At 42.3% G+C, this 13,990-nt stretch overlaps 1 protein-coding gene across 1 annotated transcript in view; it reads right to left on the minus strand.

Moving 5' to 3' along the window:
• LOC149787446 (furin-like protease kpc-1) overlaps positions 1–13,990 on the minus strand; it is a 157,032-nt gene that overhangs the window by 126,826 nt on the left and 16,216 nt on the right. The window lies entirely within an intron of this gene.

Below are 13,990 nucleotides of genomic sequence, written 5' to 3' on the forward strand. Positions count from 1 at the left end.
CGAATGTTCTCTTTTAAAGTATCCATAAACAGGTTATGGTAAGTTACTTCAATGTCTCGGTCCCACTAAGGGTAAGTAATGACAATTCGGTGACCATCGAGCACGTTCTAGGTAGGCCGAATCTTGTGGTTCCCAGTGGTGAAGTGACACATCGCAACTGAAGCACTTGACTTTATCTCCTTCACCCAAGTAGAAAAATCCGGCTCTGGCTAATTCTTCGGAGGTCGGGCCTCCCATATACTTAGGCCATTTTCCTTTGAACGATTGAAGGCGATTTTCAAAGTCACAGTATTCAGACAAACGCACAGGGAACGAATATTCGTCTTTCACATGTTCGTTTCGATGATGGTTGGGTGCCATGGACAGGAGTTTGCTCAGGGCTGGATGACATCCGTAGGGGGGGTAGACGTGAAGGTGAACATCCACCTTTAAAACGAAACCCGGTAAAGTGTCCAAGAGGACGAGTGGATTCGCTTTCTCATCCCTCAGGTTTGGCACGCACAGCATCATTTCCATGATAGGAGTAGTGATAACAAAGTTCCCATGATGCTTTACGGCATCGCTAAGGTCATAGCGTACAGCATCGTTCCCATCGCAAGGCTCACAATCGCATTCTACTTCAGAAGCCCCAAACTTGAATTGTGCCTGTCTGAACTTGTTTTGTGTTTCTCTGAAAGTATTCATCTTGTTCGCTTGGTTTTGGTAGTCACAATGAACTATCGATCTTGACCATAGCCTCTTTTTATACTAGGCGCAATGCAGTCTCAAGCTTGTACATAGTTCCTTTTTATGTCTTGTTTTGGAAGGTACTGTCTCTAAGCTACCGTCATCATTGTACCCTAGTGTAATGGGTGGAAAGGCCATAGAAAGGTAAGGACAGTGCGGAGACCATCGAGTAAGTTCCAGAATAGCTGAATCTTTATATATACATAGATCCATTCGTAATTTCAGGCCACAACTGAAACACTATACTAGCAGCAGAGGGGGCGAATCGGACATTTTGTCCAATCGTTATTTGGCTTAATTATTACTTTCTGCACTCAACGATCTAGTGTCGTCAGCGCCTGGTAAAAAAAAAACGACGACGTCGTTGGGGGATCGTCGCGTCGTCATTTGGTTTAATTAACACCTTCTGCGCGTCGATCCCCAGCGTCGTCAGCGTCCGGTAAGCACATCGACGACCGCGTCGATGTCATCGCCCCCTCTGCTGCTAAGAAGTTATTTACAATGAGGGTCTTTATGATCTTACAAACAGAGTGATCACTAACTCCTCCTCTTGCAGATCAATTAGGTTATTTGACTGATCGGTAAGTCTAAAATTAATTCTCGTTAAAAACCGATCATGGCATCGCATATAGACCGGATTAATCGGACTCTCAACGATTAAAAATCCCGGAGGGGCTGTTGGTGAAAATGAATAAAGGATATACCCCTGTTGAGCCTGATTTGATTGCTTGGTATCCACCTGGTAACTCCCTTCGATAACATCACACACTAGATTGATCGCTATCACCGATGCGATATTTACGTTGTATGGAGCAATATGCCTACCATCATCCCCGTTATCGTGTCTGAGGATATAAGTTGATGGACTGATAAAATCATTAAGAGACTTTCTTAGTTCTGGCGCGTTGTATCTTGGAAACTTAAAATCGGGTAAATCGGCTTCTGCGATATTATACTCGGTTAGGAATTTTTGTTTATCATTAGTTCTGCTAGCGGATATTACCCCGACGATTCGTTCATTGATATATTCCATGTCTGATATAAGTTGATTTAACACCTCAACGTGTTTTTGTGCTTTTGTTTCCCGTAGCTGTTCTAGTTGTGATTGGTAAATACGATTAATCTCGATAAAAAACCTATCGATATCATTTAAATTAATTTCGGCCGTCGAGACCGATCCAGGAGTTTTCTCGTCCCTAAAAAACCAGTACATGGTATTCCTGTCTTGAAATGTAAACCAGTCGGGGGGTGACGCGTTTTTCATAATAAACAAAACATCTCGATAACTGGGATTAATCTCATGATACGATTGCTTGTCCGCGGGGGTTTTATGAGGTGGATTCTTAGGCCAACCTAGTATGGTTCTTATTGAACTGTTATAGATATCAACCATATACCCCGGTGTGCTTATTTCAATCGTCGACGATAACGTCGGTTCATGAACCGTAATAGCGATTTTTGATTCTTTTCCTGTGATTGATTTTATCCTGCGTTGAAATTCTTTATTGATTTGTTCTATTTGGTATGACCCAGTTGGTATTGTAACCTCCTCCCAGTCTGGGGTCCCATCGGGTTTATTTGTCCGTGCAAAAACCAGCGAGTTATTAGGTTGTTGTCCGTTAAATGCGTCCGCTCGGATATTAGGCCAACTGTGATATACTCGCAATTTTGCCAGCGCTATTTCCTTTACTGGAACCGGTGATGGAAAGTTTACACTGAATTCGGGTTTCGTTGATGTTATCGATATCATATTTGTTTGTACCGGAGTGGTATTCTCCGCGATCCGCTGAAGTAATTGAGACCCTTCGGGGTTCAGCGACATTATTATTATTCGTTGTTTTTAGTGTCTAATTTTAACAACCAGGTGGTTTCGGCTTCCAGTTGAAAATCCTCGATTTTTGACATCGCGGAGCTATACAACTGGACCATCGTGGAGAATTCAACATCGGATACGAACAAATTATCAATTGACAACGAGATCAACCCGGATAATTTCGAGTACGCGTCGGATACTATTTGATGTTTTACTGTATACTCGTTGAGTTTTTTCTGAAAACACGATGATATCTTCCTAGTGATTGCGTTGGCAACTCCAGCAACTGTTGTCATTGCGGAGACAGCGATTGGAACAGCGATCGGGGTTATCGTGGTCACCGTGGATAAAATAACACCGGCGCCAGCTACTATACCCGACACCGAGTACACGACCGCGTCGATGGCGGTTATTTTACGACGGTATTTTTTTATTTTTACACGGTATTGTTCGGAAAGCGTTTTCAAGTTCGCGGAAAATTCTTTTGCGGTATCGAATCGATATTGATGTGACGTCGGTGATACCTCTGATTCAACTTCCTTGGTGGTCATTTTTATTTTAAAAGAGCTAGTGTTTTTAATTACTTAGATTCGCTGCAAATTCCACATACCATGTAATGTTTGCCCGGGCTAGATTTCTATCAACGGCATAAATTGTAAACTGTTCAGTTGCGTTCTTGTCTATAATTGTTGATATTGTATTGTTAAACCCGGATGAAGTCGACGATAATATATTAAACTGCATCATTGAAACCAGTGTCAATCGATAAATGCCCTTAACAGTTGCGGTGATATTTACTGTATTCTGTGTAGGAGTCCAATCGAATGATCCATGCCGAATTGTGTATACTGTGTTGATGATGTTCTCATGAGGGATTTTTATTTTTTCGAATTGCTCTGCTACTCTCGGTAGTCCGTTTTTAATCGCTTCAACATCAGTTTTAATCGTTCCTATTTCCTGTATATGCGTGTCCACATCTTTTTTGTTCGCTGCAACATTAGTTTTGATTGTTTCTATTTCCCGTGTATTCTCGGTTATACTTTTTTTGTTCGCTGCAACATCAAGTTTGATTGTTTCTATTTCATATGTATGCACGTCTATGCCTTTTTTGTTCGCTGCAACATCAGTTTTAATTAATCCTATTCCCCGCCAATATGCGTCTACATTTTTTTTGTTCGCTTCAATATCAGTTTTGATTGTTCCTATTTCCTGTGTATGCGTGTCCATATTATTTATGATCGTTGTAACATCAGTTTTGATTGTTTCTATTTTCCGTCCATGCGAGTCTACATTATTTATGATCGTTGCAACATTAGCGCCTATTATTTCTATTTCCCGTTCATGCGCGTCTACATTATTTATGATCGTTGTAACATCAGTTTTGATTGTTTCTATTTCCTGTCCATACGCAGTGATATCATTTATAGTTATTGTGATTTCATCCGGTTTGGCATTTTTTTTACCAAAGAATTTATCAAAGTTGTCATCGATCCTGTTAACATTTTTTCGTAACGTGTAAAATTGACCCGACAGCGTCGTAAACTCCGAAATAGTATTCTTTATTGTTGCAAGATTTGGTTCGGTTACTGTCGGGGTCCCAAAAAAACTAGCGGTAGTGAGTTGTATATCGGTGGCAGATTTTTTCACCTCGGTGACAGATTTTTTCACCTGCGCGTCGAATTCGATCATAGATATATTCAACGATGTAAGTCTGTCTCGAACGGATGTTATCTCATTCATCACCTCCGATATATGTTTACCCGGTTTGAGTCGTCCGTCGCCGGTATACAACGCGATAGTGCCATTGGTGACATTAGGATGTCGTATTAAAACGTCATCCAGCGACACATTACTGGATTTCAATTTACCCTGGCGGTCTTGAAATACAACTATTTCACCTGGGTCAACACTTGTTAAATTCAACGTATCAGCGATTTCATCCTCGATTAGTTTTTTTATGTCATCGGTGGTAGACGTTTCCGTGGGCTTTTTCAGCGCCGAAACCGGTCGTCCCCAAATATCAATCATTATTATCTAATGTAATTGTCTCTAAATTTCCCACTAGTGTATTCGTTTACAACCACATGAGGTGGTTTCCGCGATGATGAAATCGCCGCGAGTACGTTCAATACCTCGCGGCCACATATCGGTGGGTCACTTAATTGCTGTGTTGGCAGCGTGGAATAAAAAACCCGGGCTGAACACGCCCGGATATACCGCATAAACTCTTTCGGCGGGGCTAACCCGTATGAATCAAAATAGACGATCGCACGCGGATCAATCGCGTACGCAACCCAATGAGTTCCCGCTCCGGAGGACCCATCGAGGTTAATTATGCCGGTTTCAATATTCCTTGGTGCCGCCGGTAATTGATCCCTCATAAAAACACCTCTGAAGTTTTTTATCGCTAGCGCGTTTGCGGCGTCTATTAAATCAAAATTAGACATTGGAGTCATAGACTCAGGAGTCATTGACTCCCGAGTCAATAAACGGTTCCCGGTAGTCTTAGACCCTTTCCCGAGTACCATGAATACGGGGTTCCCGGTAGTCTTAGACCCTTTCCGGCCACGGGTCGTTTTTTTTTGTAGCCTTTCCCGGTTGCCTTCTTTAATGCCATTCCCGCCGCGGTACCAACGGCCCCTAACGCAGCCGCCTTAGCCACTGCTGGTGCGGCCGCGGCAATCAACGCTGGAATCGCAGCTAACAGCGGAAATATCCCACCGGTCTTTTCCATGTTTTTAATTGCTGCGGTTGAAAAATCTATTTGAACACCCTTTTTATTCTTCATCGCATCATTGAAATGTTTTATTTGACGCGCCGTCAACGATATCTTATGATTACCACCTGCCATCTGTGACGGCTTCAGCGTTATTGTGGTTCCGCATTGTTTAGCCGACTTTGATCGTAATTTCTTGACTTGACCATCAGTCAACTCTACACTGACGACACTATACGACATTTATTGTAAACGCGTTTTGTGCTTTCAATTACATGTTTTCCACTGGCGCATCAACGATTCTCATTCGTCCACCAACGCCTTCTAGCAGCATTGATTTATCGCTGAGAATGACAGCAACCGCTCTATAATTAACACCACCCGGGGCTATACGAGCTCGGAAGTGTATATCAACGACGGATTGTCTCGTTAAATCAAGATGTTCCAGCGAAAAATAATAAATCGGATACAGGTTTTTAAAATCAAGTTGTGATATTTGCAAACCAGTGTCGACGTTTTGATCACGACCCATATACGACAGCAATCGATGATACACACGTGCGATATGGTTATCGCCGTAATTAAGCTGTATATCCTCGGATGGTTCCTGTTGTCCGTTTATTCTCAGCGAAACATCCCTGACTCCTAATTGATCAAATATCATATGGCTGTGTTCTTGACTGCCCAATCGTTCCCTATTCTGTAGCGCTATGAATATATGACGCGGGGCTGAAACACCCTGTTTTGACGCCAGGTGCCATGTAAACGTATCGGCGACGTTATCCTCTTTAGCATCAGTTGTTACCGCTAGCCAACTCAACAACGATTTCCCTCCCTGTTCCATAAATGCTAACAATCGTGCTTCCGTGGTAACTGATGGAGTCAGCACCGGCATCCACAATGCCATTTTAGTTAAAATGACTTTACCGGCAGCGACGCCAGCAGCATGCCATATTGCATTGTTATCATCGCCCCTTCGCGTCAGCGCGATTGTATGCTTAGCCCCATAGATGACTTTTCTAACATTTCTGCAGAATCCAAATATGTGATGGAGTGGAATCGCGCATGAAAACTGTCGGCGTGGTCCTTGCAACATTCCTACTCGTGCTGCGAATCCTAGATTGTAATCATTGTTGGTGCTTTTTATAATATTGAAATTAGCGCCTGGTTTTGCTCTGCGATCTGGATTGGTTGCTTCAACCTGGTCAACTGCGGTATCTCTTTCCACCAGCACGTTGATGTACTGAATATGGTCAGCGTTATTGGTGGTGTCCTTCGCAAACATCATAGATGGGCCCGCCGATCTTGTATAATCATCCGAGTATCTCGCCAACCCAATTATCGTTGTTGCAACATCAACCTCGCGTTCTATTGATTCAATTTCTCGCCCGTCAATAAGATATCTGGCGCTCTCAAATAACGCCATGATACCGTTGTTGACGAAGCCAACTCGAACACGATGGTCATTTGGGTATGGTGCATTATCGGCGGTATTTGTCACGAGTTCTCCCTCGATTTCGATAAACGCTTCACACGGCAGAAAGTATTTACTGGTATCTTGGACTTGAAGTTCAATTCGCGATCGTAGGTCAGGTTGCGCTGCATAATAAGAATAATATTGATAATCACGGACAGAATCATCCCTGCGCACTGGGGCATCCATATCAAACGCGGGATCAGCGGTTCGCGCAAACATTTTATTATTTATCATGTTGATGTTTTCAATTGCGATTTTTTCGTCGTAAATTCTTTGAATTTAAACCACTTCCCGCTATCGCGTTCATGAGCGCGTTGGTTGCCGCATCGGCGGATGGCGAAGTCGCCAACGACGGAGTCGTCGCCAATGACTCTAATTTTTCTTCCACGGCGTTATTTATTACTTTACTGACATTTGCAGGCATCACTGTCGTTGATGGCATTACCGGTGGTTTCTGTTTTTTTCTCCTGGATTTCACCAATGACATTAGTTTGTCTCGTGCGGCAGAAAACGCCCTTCCGGCAACATCTCCAATGGCACTAATACCCTTATCACGAATAACATCAATAGCCTTCATTCCTAATTGTTTGGCTAACGGCGCTACTTTTGGAGCCATTCTTGTAAATAACCCCGCAATGGTGCTACCGAGACCATCTCCATAGTACGCGCGGTAAACAGGCAATCGTGAGTTTACCACGTAGACGAGTACTGGTTTATCGTGGTTGTAGTGTATGATCATCCTTATTAAAAACACCAGTTTTCCAATTAATCATCCACGAGTTCGTCTATGAGCGTTCGATATGCATTAATGTCCATAATACCGCCTGCAAATAACCGCTTGCAAATATCAGCGGCCTCATTGATTATTTCCGGAGAGTTATTTCCGGCTCGTTTTCCTCCGATTAGTACTTCCAGCCGTGATATATCACTGAGAACACTATTAGGACAGGTAACGCCGTAGGATTCTTTACCAACAGAGTATCCTTTTCCTTTTTTTGGTGTTATACTCTTAACTTCCTTGTGGAATGCGTCGTAATCGGATTTACTACGATGTGGTAATGCATCTTTATGTTTACTCGCTAAATACACTATTCTTGCCCAGTCCTTTAACGACTTTATATTTTTCTCGTAACCGCTATTGATATGCTTCTTATCTCGTATGTTCTTAGCAAAATTGTTGGCAGTAAAATTAATTAATTCTTCCCTGTTGCTGAAGCCTCTAATTTCATCTATTGTGCTCTTCTTGAGTACAATACGGGGTATATTCCCCTCTTTTTCTTCCGGTATTTCTTCTTCTGGTATTTCTTCTTCTGGTATTTCTTCTTCTGGTTCTTTCGCAGTAGCGCCTAGTTCTTCTTCGTCGGCCATTGTAACATAGGGTTCTTGTGGTTCGGTTATAGCGAGTGGTGGCGGCCTCCGTGTTGTAGCAGCCGCTATTTTTGCAGGAAGTGTTTCTAAAGACCTTTTTGTTTGTTCGGTCTGAGCCGCTATCTTTTCAAGCGCACCAAGAACGGGTACAGTTGCCGCCGTAACATCCTTAGTCGCTTTAGTTACCGGGGCAAATAACTGTTCACTTCCAACAGCAAAATCAGTTTGCATTTGTTGTCGCGTTTGAAGTTTCTCTCTCACTCTGTCTCGTAACGGTATAAACTTTCTAAGCGCTGCTAGCCGCTCTCTGGCTAGCCGAGTAGTAAGTGATTCACCTACCATTATTGTAAATTGATCCGCAATTTTCTAATTTTCCGCCGAGTGTACCATCGGGGGCTCCACGGAGTTTTCGTCTATAATCCTTCTAATGTTTTTGATCTTACTAGAAATCTCCCGGCGTCGTTCATAAACACGTCCGAGTTTTTTTCGTATTATTTCAACGGCAGTAAATAGTCCAATGAATGCATTTGCGTCATTGTGGTACAGGTTCTCATTAATCGTATGTTGTAATCGTTTTATAAAAAAATACTCGCGGGCCAGGGTAAAACGCCCCCGTTTCGACTGTTCGTTAATAATCTCATAATCGGATAATATTTTTTCACTGTCGAGACCATCAGATAATTCAATTCCTTGATTTTTTAATTTTGAAATCTCAGTTAATATATTATTGATGTCTTCGATATTCATTATTCTTATAAAACATCTTATTTCTAATATCAAAAATTTTAATAAAATTATTGGGGCCATTTTTGACCCCGTTTTTTGTATGGACAGTACAATGCCGTAGATCTCCACTCGAGTGTTGTGGCAGATTGCAGGCATACATGGACAGTACAATGCCGTAGATCTCCACTCGAGTGTTGTGGCAGATTGCAGGCATACATGGACAGTACAATGCCGTAGATCTCCACTCGAGTGTTGTGGCAGATTACAGGCATATACATATACTTAATTAAGGACATTCACATCTTGGAACCCCAAAGCATACATCTCCGGGAGGGAGGCCTAGGGTGACAAACGTCATCGTAGACCGCCCAGAAGATATGCTTGGGGGACATCACTACATGTACTTAATTAAGGATGAATATATTTACAATGAAATGATTGATGGATGATGGGACGGCACAAGACAGCACAAACATAAAACGGCGGGGCGGAACTCTACGGCCAATTCAACCAATCAAAAGCAACCCAATTAAATTAACCCGGTTGCATGATTGTGAACAAAAGACAACCACACGCCCGGGTCAAGAGCGTGGGTTAGTTTTGATTAGTTGAATTGGCTTTCGAAAGCCCCAGGCTTATAACGAGTCATCTTGTATATAAAGTGACTAATACAGCGGCGTCAGTCACAAGGTGTGTGTTAATTTGAATTCCCTTGAATCGTTTGAATCCTTAAATACTTATTAATGGTGTTTCACGGCATTTAAATGAAACCAAATACTCAAATAAAACATTAAAAAAAAGAATACAGCTGTTAGATAATAGCGTGTATTTCATTAGTTTTCATCGTAAAATGATTAATTAATCGCAACATTAATTGGACTTGAAGGGACGCAACATTAATTAGACTTCAAGGGACGTAACTCTTGTCATGCGACGCTATCACAAAACGAGTTATCTCCCTTTGATGTTATATATGAAAATCGAATTCTATGACCCGTCTTTTTTGAGATCGCTGTTTGATATATTCGTTCTGCAACAAATTGTATTGAGGCGATACAAATGTCAAAATATTTTCCTGCCTCATTCATCGACTGAAATATTTTTTCCTCGTGAGTTGTTGTATCAAATGACTTTACGGGTTTTACTTTCTTTGAGTATTTACCAGTTTGGCCTTTTTTACTATTTTCACTCTGAGAGATGGCTTGCAGATTACACAGTCTATTATTTTGATAATTAGAATCAATGTGATCAATAACGAGAGTATCTTTGATCAATCCGTGGAAACATTCATAGATGATTCTGTGACAGAGATATTTTTTCCCTCCAGCAGTAAACATTAAATACCCGTGATTGTTTTTCCATCCAACCGGCTTCTTCAGTCTACGATTTCTAACAATACCGTCGCGAGATGCCTCGTAATTGACGAGCAGGGGATGCGGCTGAAATTCTTGGTCCATTTGTATAATAATACTACTTGTCTAATTTATTATTTGGTTTAATTATGAATCTTTCAACGTAGTCTTGGGGGGTTTTGATGACGAAGTCGGCGGTGGGGTTGATGACGGCGTTTTTAATTCGCTTGTCATAATAGCGTTTTAGTTCCCTGTATCGCTTTCCGCCACAATTGATACACAACTGTGATTTTCCTCTTACACCGACGTGGCAAACCAAGCACGGGAGGGGGCCAAGAGAACCATTACGAACGCTTTGTAAATGATACCCGCAGAATTCACCTCTACATGATTTATTACACGGGGTTGTCGACCCAATCATCAACCATTTGCAGTGATTCATTATACTATATTCTTTCATTTAAATACTTGTTTTAATTATATGGATGAGTTCGAGAGATTGGCAGCAATTAAACCCCGGAAAAATATTAGGTTTAATCTCGATAGAGTCCTCAAGGACACACCAAAAGCGTTAATAAACGATAAAACCCTGTTGAGTAAAATACGCGATTGTATCAATGAATTCAAGCGTGATGGCGCATCTCACAGTTGGTCAACATTTCGAATTGATGGCATTGTTGATGCTACCATGAACGACAACCGCGCAGCAATGATAATATCACAACTTGACGGTAAAAGGTATTTCTTCAGAGTAAAATTCATTGTCCGGGTGGAATCAGGCGATTGGATCATGCGTGATAAATTTGAACCAGTTCTCAGCGACAAGAAAACAGTCACTGTCAGCCGCGACTCCAAGCCGGGGTTGTTAACCGGAATTGACAAACCATACTATGAACGAGCGTATCCTGAAACAGCAGTTGTTTATGGAATATACCCGTTAAATAAGAAACCTGATATCGGAAAACTGAAACCGATGAAACAGTCAACTGGGATAAATTGTGTAGCAGAACGAATAATAGAGCATTTTACAAATGCATGTCGAGGAAACAAATTGACTGATTTACGACGTAGCAAAATCAACCAGTGGGAACTAACCGTAAAAGAGCGTGGAGCAACCATCAGCGACATAGCGAGATTAGAAACATCGCTGAGATTTCCAATAACCGTTACAACGATAACCGGTGAAGTATTATACGAATCGAAGTATAAATCGAAGGGAGCCCCAATCAAAATTATTGATCATAACGAACACGCATGGACGCCCGTGATCACAATATTTCCACGGGATAGAACAGTAAAGTACATACCCGAAGAATTCCTGGGAGAACAATTCTCCAAGGACGGTTTTCTCGCGGAGAGGAAACTATTTGATGCTATTGCCTACTTGTGTAAAAACGACCCTGTATCAATGTGGTTACTTCGCAGCGCTGAAAACGATGCGGATACCTTTGATCAGTTTGTAAAACCAAACGGTGAATTATATCGCACTGAAGCATTTCACAACAGGATGAAAAAAACCGCCATAGAATTTGAGGAGCATGATGAACAACTGCTAACAAATTGTTTTACGATTCCATCGGTTGTAGCTCATGTTGCAGCAAGGAAAAATGCGTGGAGACCAACGCGCAGGGAATTTCTACCGGATGTACAATCCAGTTGTTTGGAATACTATCACGGTGGACTATGGAACACTGAATACAACCGCGACGCTATGATCTCGGTTGATATGGTTGCCTGTTATCCAGCGAGTTTTCTCGGGTATGGATCCGCCGCTGAGTACTTTAGACGATTTGGACACCCCAGTCATGAAATGATTCGTGTTGCTATTAATGGACCACTGCCTGATTTTGATTTAACCGGATTCGCTCGCATAGTATCATTTGAATTCGCGGCAGGACTCCATCGCTGTTGCTATATTTGGATCGGTAGACACATGGCTGAAAAGAGATGGCTGCCAATAGCGCTGCTACGGTATATGATTGATTGTAGCATGCTAGTTTCGTTGATTGTCAGTGACGCGATTATATCATACCGGGCACAGACTGAAGTCTGGTTACCAGAACCGGAGCGTCTAGATAGCATAATTGACGAGTCCAGAAAAAACATTGATGCCGACGAGGAATATATCATCGAATGGTCCAGGAGGATATTTAACCAACGAAACCGCGAGGCAAAAGATCTCGGTAGAAGAATAATTGGTAAGTTCACACAAGGTGGAAAAAACCACGACTACAAACGATATTGCTCACGGCTGATTATAGATGACGCAGAATATGATTTCGTAATCAAGGACACAGTGGCAAAAAATAGATACGTGAACTGCAAAACAGCTTTCTTGTCCAATGGAACGAGGTTGGGTACAGTTGTTACCTACAGCGATGGAGACAGCCCGGCGTATCCACATTTGAGGGCGTCTATGCTGGGATATGCCGCTATCAATTTATTCTCGATGATAAATAGATTCCCCGATACCGCGGTTAGAGTAGCCGTTGATTCGTTTTATGTTGACGTAGCGTATAAGGAAAACGTAGCCGAGTTTACTAGTCCGGACGAGAGTTGGGGTACATGGAGAATTAAAAATGAAATACGACGCGATTATTCCCCGTCAGCAGATGTCACCGTTGAGAACAACTACTTACGCGGTGATAAATTGTCAGAATGGTCTAATGCACCATCGTGTTCTGATCCAATTTGTAGACACAAGACGGTTTATTTAAGCGGCTGTGGCGGGTCAGGAAAGACGACTCGGGCAATTGAATTATTTCGAACGCGGGCAAGTATAATCGTGCTTACACCGACCCATAGACTAGCGCGAGAGATAAAACAACGAAATGTTGACGCCGTTACTTATCACAGCTTTTTTCGATACAGCGGCGGTGAGTGGACTCCTGATCGAATGGGTGAAAAATTTATTCCCGACATTATCATCTGGGATGAGATATGTACTGTTTCGTTAGATACTTTACAAATGTTTCTTGAGTGGTTGCTGCGCGCGAATACAGCGGTAATCATGTGTGGGGACCATGGCCAACCACCACCATTTGTCGGCGAGGGTCCACATGATTGGTTAAGGGGTTTTGTGGACTATTATGAAGAAACCGATACTGATTACCGAGCACTTGATGAACAACTGCGCGAGGTTAAGAAATTAATCAGATTACAGCCGGATAGAATTCAATGTGAAATAATTCGCGAGGTGATTCCGGAAACGCCGTTAAATGAATTCTGGGAAACATGGAGACCAAACGATTTGATTGTAGCGAGTAGAAAGATAGTCAGAGACACACTTCAGCGGAAGTTGTTTACGTTGCATAAGGAAAAGTTTCCAACGCGTCCAGTGCCGTTATGTTATAGACCCGCGGACACACGGCGGCAGAACATTGAAGTTGAAATTCCAGGCCGGACAGAAAAACAAATTCTCGTGCTGAATGATATCGTGCTCGTTGATATCAGCGTCGTCGAGGACGCGCTACGTGCTGATAAATCCCCGTGGACGCTAGGATACGCAACAACAATACATTCCTCGCAGGGACTAACCATCACGGACACAATTGTTTGGATAGTTGATAATCGCATCGAATGGTCAAATCTAGTCTATCTTGCAGTGTCCAGAGTACGAAGGATAAATCAGCTTCGAAGAATTGTTATTGACGGAGCCGATGACGGAGTCACTGACGAAGCCGGCGACAAAGTCACCATCGATGCAAGCGTCATTGATAGAAAACTCTCGGGTTACCGCCAACAGGATAAAAAAAAACAGCGGCGTTTTGATATTGATGCCGAATTAATAATCTCGCTACGACAACAACAGA

Source organism: Sinohyriopsis cumingii, chromosome 12, assembly GCF_028554795.1.
Source record: "Sinohyriopsis cumingii isolate HCF-2022 chromosome 12, ASM2855479v2, whole genome shotgun sequence".
NCBI lineage: Eukaryota > Metazoa > Mollusca > Bivalvia > Unionida > Unionidae > Sinohyriopsis > Sinohyriopsis cumingii.